General features: G+C 40.6%; 1 protein-coding gene across 3 annotated transcripts in view; it reads left to right on the top strand.

Moving 5' to 3' along the window:
* The window catches only part of TBL1X (transducin beta like 1 X-linked), a 131,928-nt gene that overhangs the window by 72,780 nt on the left and 46,619 nt on the right, over window positions 1–12,529 (top strand). For 2 of the 3 annotated variants that reach the window (XM_033147439.1, XM_033147438.1), the window contains one exon: window positions 8,500–8,607. The exons of the other annotated variant lie outside the window; for it this stretch is intronic. The gene's annotated coding sequence lies outside the window, so the exon portion shown is untranslated. The remainder of the gene's footprint in view (window positions 1–8,499; window positions 8,608–12,529) is intronic. 3 annotated transcript variants of the gene reach the window in all.

The following is a 12,529-nucleotide window of genomic DNA, read 5'->3' as shown; positions in this document are numbered from 1 at the left end:
TCTGTCAGCCTGATAAATGGATTAGTGTAAGAGGTATTCCAGCGGGGAAATGTAGCCCATAGGGCTTCCAGCTAATTATATTTAAGTTGTTTAGTACTGCTGGGAAGCAGCATCCAGGCAATTGCTGAAAGCTTTGATGCAACGTGCCCCATTAGAGTTTGTGTTCAGAAACTCATTATCCTTTCAAGCTTGTGCTGGATGGATTCTAGGAAGCTGACATGAAATGGAGAGCAGCAATAAATAGCCAAGAAGACATTTTAATTCAGCTTCTGATCCATTTTCCTGATTCAGCAACTATTGGCGTGTATGATTTGTATGCCATGCCTGCATTCAAGGGACAACTACGCTTTTACTTGGTGTGATATCTCTACAGATCTTTTTACGCTATCATGCATCCAGATAATAATATGATTTGATCTTTTCAAATCAGAATTTAGATCAGGAGAGTGCTATGCATTCCTGGGATCCCAGGTGGCACCAAGAGCACAAAGTGCCTTTCTTAAGGTATCTGTGTCTGATCACTTGATTGCAATTGTCTCCTAAGTGCCTGACCTCACAGCCATTATCTGAGCCTTATGACTTCAGAGTTTCACTAACTCTGGTGTGCTCCTTGTAGGGCTGCCCTTTAAAACCACTCAGAAGTTAACAGCTGTTTCTAGATGCATCTGTCAGTGGTAGCCTCAGAGAGCATATTACACTAGATATCAGATGTCAGTGTTTGCTTTCGGATGCAATTCACTTTATTTACCCCTATCCTCATTGTGTGGGCATTGCATCTTGCTGGCTCTCTCACTCTCAGAAAGCCATACCAGTTTACTGGTAATCTGATGGGTATGTTTCCTCGTCCCGTCCCCCCCATGGCATGCTTAATCTTGCCTATCCTGGTATGGATACATATTATTTTTAATGCGTTCTCGAAACGTGATTGATTGATAGGTGTTTTTAAAAAGATGCTGTATATTGGGCATATGCCAGGCACTCGTGACAGTAAGATGGTCGATAACAGAGAAACATACCACGTAGTAGGTGTTCCTATTACATTTGACTTACTTCCACACAATATGGTTGTGAACTTGCTGTTGTCTCAGTTGTCCAGTCAACCTAGTGATTTATCCTTCCCAAGAACAGGCCATGGGCAGATAGTCAGTCAGAGGAAGGGTCATCTATGAGAAATTGTTTTTCTTGCATTCCATAGGGACATAAGAAGCTGTCTTACACCAGATCAGTATTATCTATATGACTGGCAGTTTTTCTCCAGAGCTTCAGACAAGGGACATCCCTAGCATTAGCTGGACATGCCAGGGATCAAACCAGCGGCCATTGCATGCAAAACAAATGTTCTACCATTTGCAGCCCTTCCTTATTTATTTATTTATTTATTTATTTATTTTCTGTGCCCTTTCCTCTTACTGTCTACATCAGGCATAGGCAAACTCGGCCACCCAGATGTTTTGGGACTACAACTCCCATCATCCCTGACCACTGGTCCTGTTAGAAGAAGAAGAAAAAGAAGAAGAGGAGTTTGGATTTGATATCCCACATTATCACTACCCAAAACGGCTAACATTCTCCTTTCCCTTCCCCCCCCCCCCACAACAAACACTCTGTGACGTGAGTGGGGCTGAGAGACTTCAGAGAAGTGTGACTAGCCCAAGGTCACCCAGCAGCTGCATGTGGAGGAGCGGGGAAGCGAACCCGATTCACCACAGATTACAAGTCCACCACTCTTAACCACTACACCACACTAGCTAGGGTGATGGGAGTTGTAGTCCCAAAACATCTGGAGGGCCGAGTTTGCCTATGCCTGGTCTACATTACTAATTCTTTACTTCCTTTATGAGAAAGTCAGCTTTCTATGTACCATTTATTATGGCCTCCCTGCTTTCCTATCTTTCCTATTGTGGCTACTTCTGATAGTGGGGTACCAGATTATGGAGATTCACTAAAGCTAAGCTGTGTGCTGTTCCCATAAGAACTTCTGCAATGCCCCTAATGCTGTAGAACTCATAATCTCAATCTCTCTCTCTCTCAAGACACACTAGAACCCCCTCCCCTCAAACGTCCTGCGCTGGTAGTGTATCTGAAACTGGAGCAAAAACCTTCCCATTATTTGTACTGATTAGATTTGCTTTCAGATTGTTTGATTGACATATATAGGATGACACACTGGGAGCTGCTTTATACCTAGTCAGATTGTTGGTCCATCTAGCTGAGCACTGACTGACAGATGCTGCCTAGGGCTTCAGGCAAGAGACATTCCCAGCCCTGGTGATGCTGGAGATAGAACCTGGGGCCATCTGCATGCAAAGCAGATGCTGTGCAACTGAGCTACAACCTTTTCCTTTATTGCATTTCTATTGTGCATGTTTAATAGAATATTGTTTTTGTTGCTTCATTGTGGGGTATGGAAGTTTCTTTACTAGTAATAATAATTTTATTATTTGTAACCCCCCCCCCACCCCCCCATCTGACTTGGTTGCCCCAGCCACTCTGGGTAGCTTCCAACAAATATAAAAACATAATAAAACTTATTTATACAGGGCTGCCTTCTAAAAGTTATACTTATCTCCTTGATATCTGATGGAAGGGTGTTCCTGTGGTAAACTACTTTATGTCTTTTAGAGAGAGAGAAAATATTAGCTATAAAAATGAATTAATAAATAAATTTTTAAAATGTGATCCTCTTTCTATCTATATACAGCTGCTGAGCCTACCAAAAAATACCTGTGGATTTGCTTGGTACACACCATCTCTTACTTTTATGGACTTTTTCTTTCTTACTTACAGTGTAGTGCTCTGCAGAAATAGGTGCACTTAAGTTCATGGAAATCAATCGGTCACCAGACTTCTGCCAGCTTGGTTAGCAGATGGGATCGAGTTTCTATAATTACTGTGTATATTGTCTGCATCCATTGAGGAAGAAAAGAAGACTAGAATAAGAAAGGGCAGAGAATGGTGCATTTATGTAATATTCATGAGAACGTTAATTTCCCCCCTTCAATATTGCATGTGCACTGTCTGTGTGAATTCTCTACATATTTTCCCAACTGTGAGCTGAATATCAAGAAACAAACTAGGTTGCATTTGTAGCTGTAAATATATACATTATTTTATTCCGATCTGTACAGCTCTCTAAAAAGCAAGTGTGAGCAAATCTTGGGCCCTAGCAATCTCTCAATAAAACAGATGTTTCCTCTGTTCCAGGCCTGATGTCAGCACTCTGCATGCTTGGGGTCCATGTAGGTGATGATGCCTACGTTGGTGTGCCCACTTGGCATTTTCCTCCAAACATTGCTACCTATATATACACTGCTGGCATGGGCCTATGGTAGCAACCCAAAACTAGGCTTTTTACTGTGGGAGCCTGTACTACCTGGTGCCCAGATGACAGTGGGTTTTCTGATAATAGCAAATTGTCCAGGGCAAGCGTAAAGTGTGGCATGTTGAGGCCAGAAAAATCCACAGTATACACTCATGGGGTCTGAACTGGCAGTGACTGACTAGGTATGAGGGTTGTAGTGTGTCTACTTGAAGATGATGTTGATCCATTGTGTTGCTGCTGTGGAAAAAAAAGCAAATTCTGTTCTAGGAATCATTACAAGGGGAGTACCAATATCATTAATGTTTTTTTATACAAATCTTGGTGAGTACTGTGTACCGTTCTGGTCTCCACACCTCAAAATGTCTGTTGTAGAACTCTGAAATGGTCTGTAAAGGGCCATCAAAATTATTGAGGGGCTGGAGCTTCTCCTCTGTGAGGAAAGGTTTGGGTTTGTTTGTTTTTTACGGTAGTTTAGAAAAATGGTGAGCAAGGCAGGACTTGATAGGTAAGTATAGGAATCTGCAATGGATAGAGAGAAACTTTTCTCCTTCTCTAGAACTTGGGGCTTTTAAGCGATGTTTAATGTTGGAAGCTCCAGGGCAGGCAAAAGAACAAATTTCACACAGTGCATAGTTCAACTGTGGAATGCACTGCCACAATATGTATTGATGCCCACCAACTAAGATGAATGTAAAAGAGGGTTAGATAGATTAATGGAGGATAAAAAAGTAAAGGTAAAAGACCCCTGGACGGTTAAGTCCAGTCAAAGGCGACTATGGGGTTGTGGCGCTCATCTCGCTTTCAGACAGCTTTCCATGTCGTGTGGCTGGCATGACTAAACTACTTCTGGCACAACGGAACACCGTGACGGAGACCAGAGTGCATGAAAATGCAATTTATCTTCCAGCCGCAGTGGTATCTACCATATATTCTGGCGTATAAGACTACATTTTAATCCAGGAAAATCTTCTCAAAAGTCGGGGGTCGTCTTATACGCTGGGTGGAGAATCTGCAGTCGAGTATATCTCAAACTCTATACTTTAACTGGAAAAGTTGGGGGTCGTCTTATACGCCCAGTCGTCTTATACGCCGGAAAATACGGTATTTATCTACTTGCACTGGCGTACTTTCAAACTGCTAGGTTGGCAGGAGCTGGAGCAGAGCAATGGGAGCTCACCTCGTTGTGGGGATTCGTACCCCCAACCTTCTGATTGGCAAACCCAAGAGGCTCGTGGTTTAGACCACAGCGCCACCCACATCCCTTTAATGGAGGATGCTAACCATGATGACTACATTTAGTCTACATATAGTTGGACACAGTAAGCTTCTGAATACCAGCTGCTGGAAAGCACAGGAGGAGAGTGAGCTGATGCGCTCAGGTCTTTTCTGTAGGCTTCCCACAGGGATCTGTTGCAAACAGCAACATTATCAGAAACGGAAAAAGAAAAGGTGATGTTGGGAAGAGACTGAAAAGCAGGAATGTAAACAGAAGCTTTGTGTGCTAACTTCGAGAAAATGGCCCTTCACCCACACAGCAGAGAAAGAAGCAGAGATGAGGGTAAGTGAAGGAGAAATATAAAAGAACAGTAGAGTTGTAGCATCTCCATAAAGGTGTCAATGATAAACAGATAACGGGGGCCATAAGAAGAAAACAGGGGGAAGGGGGCTTCTTGCTGCTCCACAAGTAATTCCTATTGAAGTAAGATTCAAAAACGAAATCACTTCAATGATAAAACAATAAATGAAAAGCTAAAAAAAGGCACAAGTATAAAAAGCGTAAGTATAAAGGCTGTGCCAAAGGCCGAGTCATCTTCTAAGAGGCACAGCTAAAACACCCTATGATTTAGCTACAAGAATATAATTGAAAATAACAAAGGATTCTCATTTGAATTAAAACAGGAGGGGTGGAGGGAAACAGATTGCAAGTGGCCTAGAACAGAACTAGTAGAAATAAGACATGGAAAAAGAATAAAAAGGTCAATAGCTGCCCCTCCCCCCCCAAAAAAGAAGAGAGGTGGTATCATTATTATTATTTTTAATAGCACTGACTTAAAGGGAAAGAACTGGAAGAAAGAGTGTGCAGTACAGAAGGGAGAATCGATGGGCCAATAGATTTTTTTTTTAAGTGGGAACAAGATCAAGGGAACAGGTGATTTCATATCTGGTAAAGTAACTGGAGAAAAAGAAGGTGCGTCAGATGGTAGGGTAGCACACATTTGTTTCTGGCCTCTGGCTGGAGTTGGAGTTATCCAGGCAGGATGGGATAGGCTGCTGCTGGAGCAAAGGTGTCAAGTCACCAATACATTTCTCTATGAGGTAATATTTAGCCTGCTAGATTTAGCAGGAAATTGCAGTGTGAGTGGAAACTGGTACAGATACCGTGCAGATTTTATCCTGGTTGGTAATGAGTTTGTTAGATGGTTATTGGAAGCAGCCATCACAATGCCATGTGTTCTCGGATGGAAAATCACAATGCAGCTGTGTAGTGCTTTCCTCACAGATCTCTTTGTGTGCCTGTCTTCTGGCCTCAAAACATCTTTTCTTTCTTCTTCTTCTTTTGGAAAACATCGTGGCCTCAATTTTTTTCAGTTTCACGGCATGTTTATGGATGAAAACGCTGCCGTTTGCTACCGACTGTGATCTTCATGGAAAAATTGGAGGTTATCCTTTGGGGAACGTTTGTGAATATTAAAGCTATTCATCATTTCGAAAGAATACAAAACATTCGTTTTATGAATTCTGCAAATTGGCACACCTCTCCTTGTTATTAGGAACTGAAATCTGCATCCCCATACAGGTTGGAGTGTTTGTGTGTGTGTGTGTGTCCCCCCCAAAAAAAACTGAAAATGTCCCAGTTAGCATTAAATCACCTGTGCTGGTAGTTAATGTTCTGAGGGCTCTGCCCTTCCAGGGATGGGCAGCCTGCAGAAGATGCTCTCTATCCGCCCATCTGATTGCTACCTTATTCCCTAATAACTACTTCTGTGTGCCATGAATCAGCTCCTAGGTTTGTATGATCACAAGACATCTTCATGATATGTTGTATTATCTAGTACATTTGAAGTGTTTCCAGAACGTTAATTATGGTTTTTTTTCCAGTTGGCAATGGAAGGAAATATAAAAGGTTAATGATGTTCTACTTACGTAAGAGTTGTTGCTTTGTTGTTCCCTCCGAGAATGCTCACACTTATGGAACCAAAATGGACAAAAAGGGAGGTCTCAGCAGCAGAAGTGTGGAAAGTCTGGGGGGAGGGGTAAACCAAAAACACTCTAATGAGTTCCACACATGCTTAACTGTGCACAAAACACTGACTTCCTGTTAAAAGAGGAGAAATGGAAAGTCAAGGGGAAATGGGAAATGAATCTTTAAAAAGGAAGGGGTAGATATAAAAGGGGTAGAAAGAAATAGCCAATTGCTATAGGTAATTTCCTGGTTCTCTGGCTTTTTGTTTCCTTTTCAACTTCCTCAGCCTCACACATGCATACCAGGGATACTCAGCCACATTTTACTGCAGTAATGCACATGCATAGTGTAATGTGGAGTGGAACTTAATTCAAAACGATAATTTATTTATTTTTAAAGCAATTTAAATAAAATAATAAGCTGTTGGAAATATTACAGTGATAGAAGATAACAAGAATTTATGATAATTTTCCATTAGATGTGAGCTTTTTTCAGACAATTAAATGTACAACCACACAATACCTGGTAGATATCACAGCTGCATCCAACAGTTATTTGTATTTTTGTTGTTTTTAATAACATTTTTAAAAGATAGGATGCTCTAAAAATAAAAAAGTAATAGAGACTGACTTATTCATAGTATTCATAGCTTATTTTTTATGCCTCAGTGCACACTTGGAAGTGAGCCCCATTAAATTCAGTGGGACTCAACTTTCCTGCAGACAGGCATAGGATTATACTGCAAGGCTTCTGCACATGTGACTTTAAGACACTTTCAGCAAACCCTTCCATTAAAATAAAAACATTTCATAATGGTGGCATTGAAACTATTATTCAGTAATCAGTTTAATTTAATAAAATATGAAAATAGTTTGAAGAAGTTGGGTTGGTTGCAGGCATCCCTTTTAGCCTCTTTGTCCTTTTTTGTTGCTATTCCAAACTAAATTTTAAGATTAGTGTGGAAAAACCAATGGAGAGTTATGACTACATTCGTAGCCCATCCTACTTCCATTACGGAACTCAAGGCAGTATACATGGGGCTTGGTGTGTCCCCCCATCCAGACACTGATTAGACCCCAGACCTGCTTAGCTTCAGCAAATGGCTGCATTATTTGTTCTCAGACCACACCTGGTCTTATACTGAGTCAGATCACCGATCTGCAGGACTCCCGTCAGGACTTGGGTACAGATTACAGTAGTACCTCAGGTTACAGACGCTTCAGGTTACAGACGCTTCAGGTTACAGACTCCGCTAACCCAGAAATAACACTTCAGGTTAAGAACTTTGCTTCAGGATAAGAACAGAAATTGTGCTCTGGCGGCGCAGCAGCAGCGGGAGGCCCCATTAGCTAAAGTGGTCTTCAGGTTAAGAACAGTTTCAGGTTAAGAACGGACCTCCAGAACGAATTAAGTTCTTAACCTGAGGACCACTGTATTCCTAAATTTGCTACATTTTTTTCTCTCAATTGGAAAACCTGGGGATTTAATGTAGGGCCTTTTTGGATGGAAAACATGTACTGTAATATTGAGCTGTGGCATTTTTCTCTTAGATATGAGCTATGGGGCGCCTGAAGCAATTTTCTGCACATACTGGGGTAATAAAAGAAGCCCTGGGCTACATCAGAGGTACCCACACTGTAGTTTCTGTCCATTCTAGTATTGTCTTAGTTTCCTGGAGAAGTAACGCTGGTGTAGGTAGGGAGGTATCCCAGCCCGGACTCAGAAGGAGTATGCCATACTTCTCAGCTTTACCCAGGTGATGTGGAGCTCAGCTATTCTCAGGCGTGTCTCACAACTTCTCTATGTTCAAATGTTTGCGTTCCAGTAGCCATGATGCCTCTTTTTAGCAGAACATATGAATGTACTAGGTTATCCCTTAGTTAGGCAATCACATGATGTTGGTAATGGGTAATAAACTGGAGCAGGGAACATGCATGGTCTTATCTTTCTGTACAAACTTGATCTCATTAACCATGGCATCTTCTCATTCTAGATTTCTCCATTGTCGAATGTAGAGATCTCCATGGTAACTCAAACCCCCAACCTCTTCTCAGCAGCCTGCAAGAAGCAGTTTTCAACAGCTCAGAGGTCTCACGACCAGGTAATTCAAACAATTAAAGAACTGGATATCTAATTTCTACATGTATTCCATAATAAATGAAACATAGCATTTTGATTCCTTATCTAAGTGTTTTACAAATGCTAGATTATAACAATTGCCATTTTTGAGATTATTAGAAAAACAGAAGTCACCATAATTATTTTTACGTGGCAAGACTAGTGGAGGTGAATAGTTATATTACTGGGATAATCACAAATATTCCACCAATAAACGTTCTTCTCTTGCATCTCCTGCAGCATGGTTGGTGTTAAATAATTGTCATAGCAATCTTCTTACTACTCACATGCTTCTCCCTCCGCCACTTGCAGCTGAGAGGAATTAAGAAGCTTCTGTTTCTGGTTTTGCTTAACCATTGCTTCTTGTTTTCATATGAAGCAACAAACTATGGTAGAAATAAATCAGCTTCAAACCTCTCATAAGGAGTACTCCAGAAAATAAATAGGAAACATGTTTTTCATGGTGCCTAGGAAATATCACAGTTCAAGTGAAGTTACGGTTCCTGGTTCACCTATGCATCAACCAGATGTCGATGCTTGTTGCTTTCCTGTGTCAAATCTGCCTTTAGACCATAACATTAAGTGGGATTTTCCTGTGTTAACAAGATAATTCAACTGAAGCCTAAATTAGCTTACACTTTTTTCTTCTTCAGTTAAAATGCCTTGTTAAAAAACAGATTGATTTGTATAATTTGAAAAATACCATGTTCTGGTACAATAAATGGGGTGGGGAGGGGAGGGATAATAAGTTGCTTTGATCAGAAGATGCCTAGAGAAATTTATAATATATGACATATGGAAGATTGCTGTTTACCATGTTACAGAGAGATAATGGAGAGATAATTTGCATTTGTGTTCTGCTCCTCAGTTCAAAGTAGATTATTAAACATTAATAAAATAACCCTTCTGAAAGCTATCCAGGTTCATAAAACTTTTCCCTATTTTGCTAGTTTACTGTAGGCTGCTTTCACAGCACTGATCCAGTACTGAGTCACATGGCAAATGATTTTCTTGAATAACAAGTTAGCACGACATTTATAATAATGAATATGCATGGCCCTCAAGTCAGAATACCTGAACTCTGCAGCACTGCTGAATCAGTGAGCTCAGAATCACTTCAGTGGGTGTAGAGTCAAGTTGCATGATCCCAAACAGGTGCCATTTTGGAATCTGTGCCCTTTAAACAACACTGTAGACTTGTACACAGGACTTCGTTTTCTAAGTCATCCTGTAGCAGGGAATGCTTATTTATTGGTTGTATTTTTAACCCTGGTGATATGCTCTTTAGATGAAAATTATGTGTATTGACCCATTTTCCAAATTATTATTCTTTGGATGTTTAGTCACCTTAAGAAAGTTCCATTTTCTTAAAATAGAAAAAAGCCACCTCAATTCAGGTTCACTTCTAAAAGTTGTTGGACAAGCAATATTTATTTATTTTAATTGCACATGCTTCCTTTTGACCTATTAAAAAAGATTAAACAATCATTCTAAAACAATAAATATAATCAGATGATGATGATACAGAAAAACATCACCAGCAGACAAAAAGCAATAAAACGGGTAACATAATAAAAACAATAAACTGACATAATAAAAGCCATAGGTTAGCAAAAGAAGCAGTAAGATATTCAAAATGGAAAAAACGGCAGACCATGAACCAATAATTAGAAGACTTGTACAGTCATACCTCGAGTTGTGTACACTCCGTGTTGCGCACGTTCAACTTACGGACCTCCACAACCCAGAAGTGCTCCTTGGAGAGCTCGCGACGTGCAGGTGCACAGAAGCATTCTGCGCACTTCGCACATGCGCAAAACTGCGCAAACTTCCGGGTTTTTTCTTTTGGGGGGGTGTTCGTGTTAAGCATGCCCGTGTTACGTAGTGCGATCCGGAACGAATCACGTGTGTAACACGGGGTACCATTGTAAACCGGATGGCTTTAACTTGGTGCCTGTATATCGATAACTTGTTAAGCGTCTCTCTTACATGTCTGAAGAAGGCATTCCATAAATGGAGTTTGATCACCAAAGGACTTATCTCCTGTGGCACTTTGCTTAACCACTGAAAGTGGTTAAGCACACTAACCCCCTCCGTAATGAGAAAACAAGTCACCATGTCAGTATATTTGTGAAAAACGCTTCCGTCTTCCATGAACCAGTGAGATCCAATGCAATGTCATCACAAGAAGTTTGAGAGTTGATGTTGTGCAATTGGGAGCAGCTGCACTGGGGGATTGTGCAATGCCTTTCACATGCATTGGGATTCACTTGCTATAGCCTACCGGTCTAAAAATGAGGGGCCCCACTAGCAGAATGGCAGTCACTCTCTGTGTTTGCTCTCTTGGAATTACTGAATACAACAGCAGTAACTTAACTATACAAAAATAAAATGCCTCAGTGTCGTTGTTTTGTTCCTTTTAACCATCAGATAGTTTCGTTCTCGATTTCAGACTTCTTGCGGTTCACATTTTTCATAACGCTGTTTCAATAGCTGCCCAGCACACCCACGTTCAAGTAGGCATTTGGAATATAAATAATGTTTGCTCACCAGCTATATTCCCCCCCCCCCATTTTGCATCCCCAGACCTATAAGAGTAACTACAGATAAGTCATTGTGTCTTAATATCTACATTATATGATGCCCCATGATCAAGGCTTAGTTTAATATGCCAGATGCCAAATTCCAAATGTTAGACTTGTCTGGAAGTTATGCTTTGGCATTTACCTCAGGCCTGCTGGCTTTACCCTGGAACAGTTGTGTCTCCCTCATACTACTTCACATTGCTGTACTGCAATCACTTATAGGTAAACTCTCCTTTATGTACATGTTTCAAATATTGTTTTGAGACTCTCAGAGAGGAGCAGGACTACTTCCCACCCCCACCCCCGAAACTGTTACTAAAACTCATTCCCACAGACTTCAATGGAAGCTGAATTGGCTAGAGCTGTAAAACATGTTCCCTGAGGAGAATGTAACTGGCAGATTGGCAGTGGCAGGCTTTGCTGGACAGAAGGCCCCCATGTCAAATGGTTTAATGCCCATCTAGGGCTGTACAAAGATCTTGCCAGGGTCCTGGAACCAACAAGCTTGCCATTTAGTTAATTGGAAAGGTCCCAGTGTTCAAAGTATTTTTGTTTTGTTTACAAATAATTTCCCCTCTAATTTAACTGTAACATCATAGTGAAGAAGAAGAAGAAAACATTATAGTGAAATCATAATGATCTCTATTTGATCAAACCTCATATTTATCATACCTGGTGATATCATGCATCCGTTTTGCACTTACTGATGGATGACATGTACAATTGGTCCCTAAGAAGTGCCATTTCAAAAGCCAAACTGGAAATGGTGCAAATATTGAGTTGAATACCTTGTCACCTTGTGATGTGGAAAATGCATGACAGTGTGCTTGCTTAGTAAATACAAATACTTTGTAAAATACTGTGATAAAGGCACAGTTGCTTTTTGCCCTCCGCCCCATGTGCGATAGGGATTGTTCTGTCCTAGCTACTAACATTTTCTGTTACTGTGTGATGAAAATGTTCGTCCTGTCTCTCTTTGTCGCTTCAGTGTTTAGCCACCATTTCCAAGCTTGTTCTTTATGGAAGCAATTGTTAGTTACTTGTCATAGTGTGAGCATCATAAATAGTGAATGTGTATTAATTTATATTTTATAATATAGTTTGGCTTCAATATAAATATCGAACATTTATTATAAATATTGAATGTCAATATTTACTGTTACTATTTAAACCGTCGTGTGTGTATGGGTTATATCCAAAATTATATACAAAGTAGATCCATTAATAAATAGACTTTAAGTCAGGCATAGGCAAACGGCCCTCCATATGTTTTTGGACTACAATTCCCATCATCCCTGACCACTGGTCCTGTTAGCTAGG

This window comes from Lacerta agilis, chromosome 4 (assembly GCF_009819535.1).
Source record: "Lacerta agilis isolate rLacAgi1 chromosome 4, rLacAgi1.pri, whole genome shotgun sequence".
Taxonomy (NCBI): Eukaryota; Metazoa; Chordata; class Lepidosauria; order Squamata; family Lacertidae; genus Lacerta; species Lacerta agilis.
Note: the sequence above shows the minus strand (reverse complement) of the source record. Positions and strands in the feature narration are given on the sequence as shown.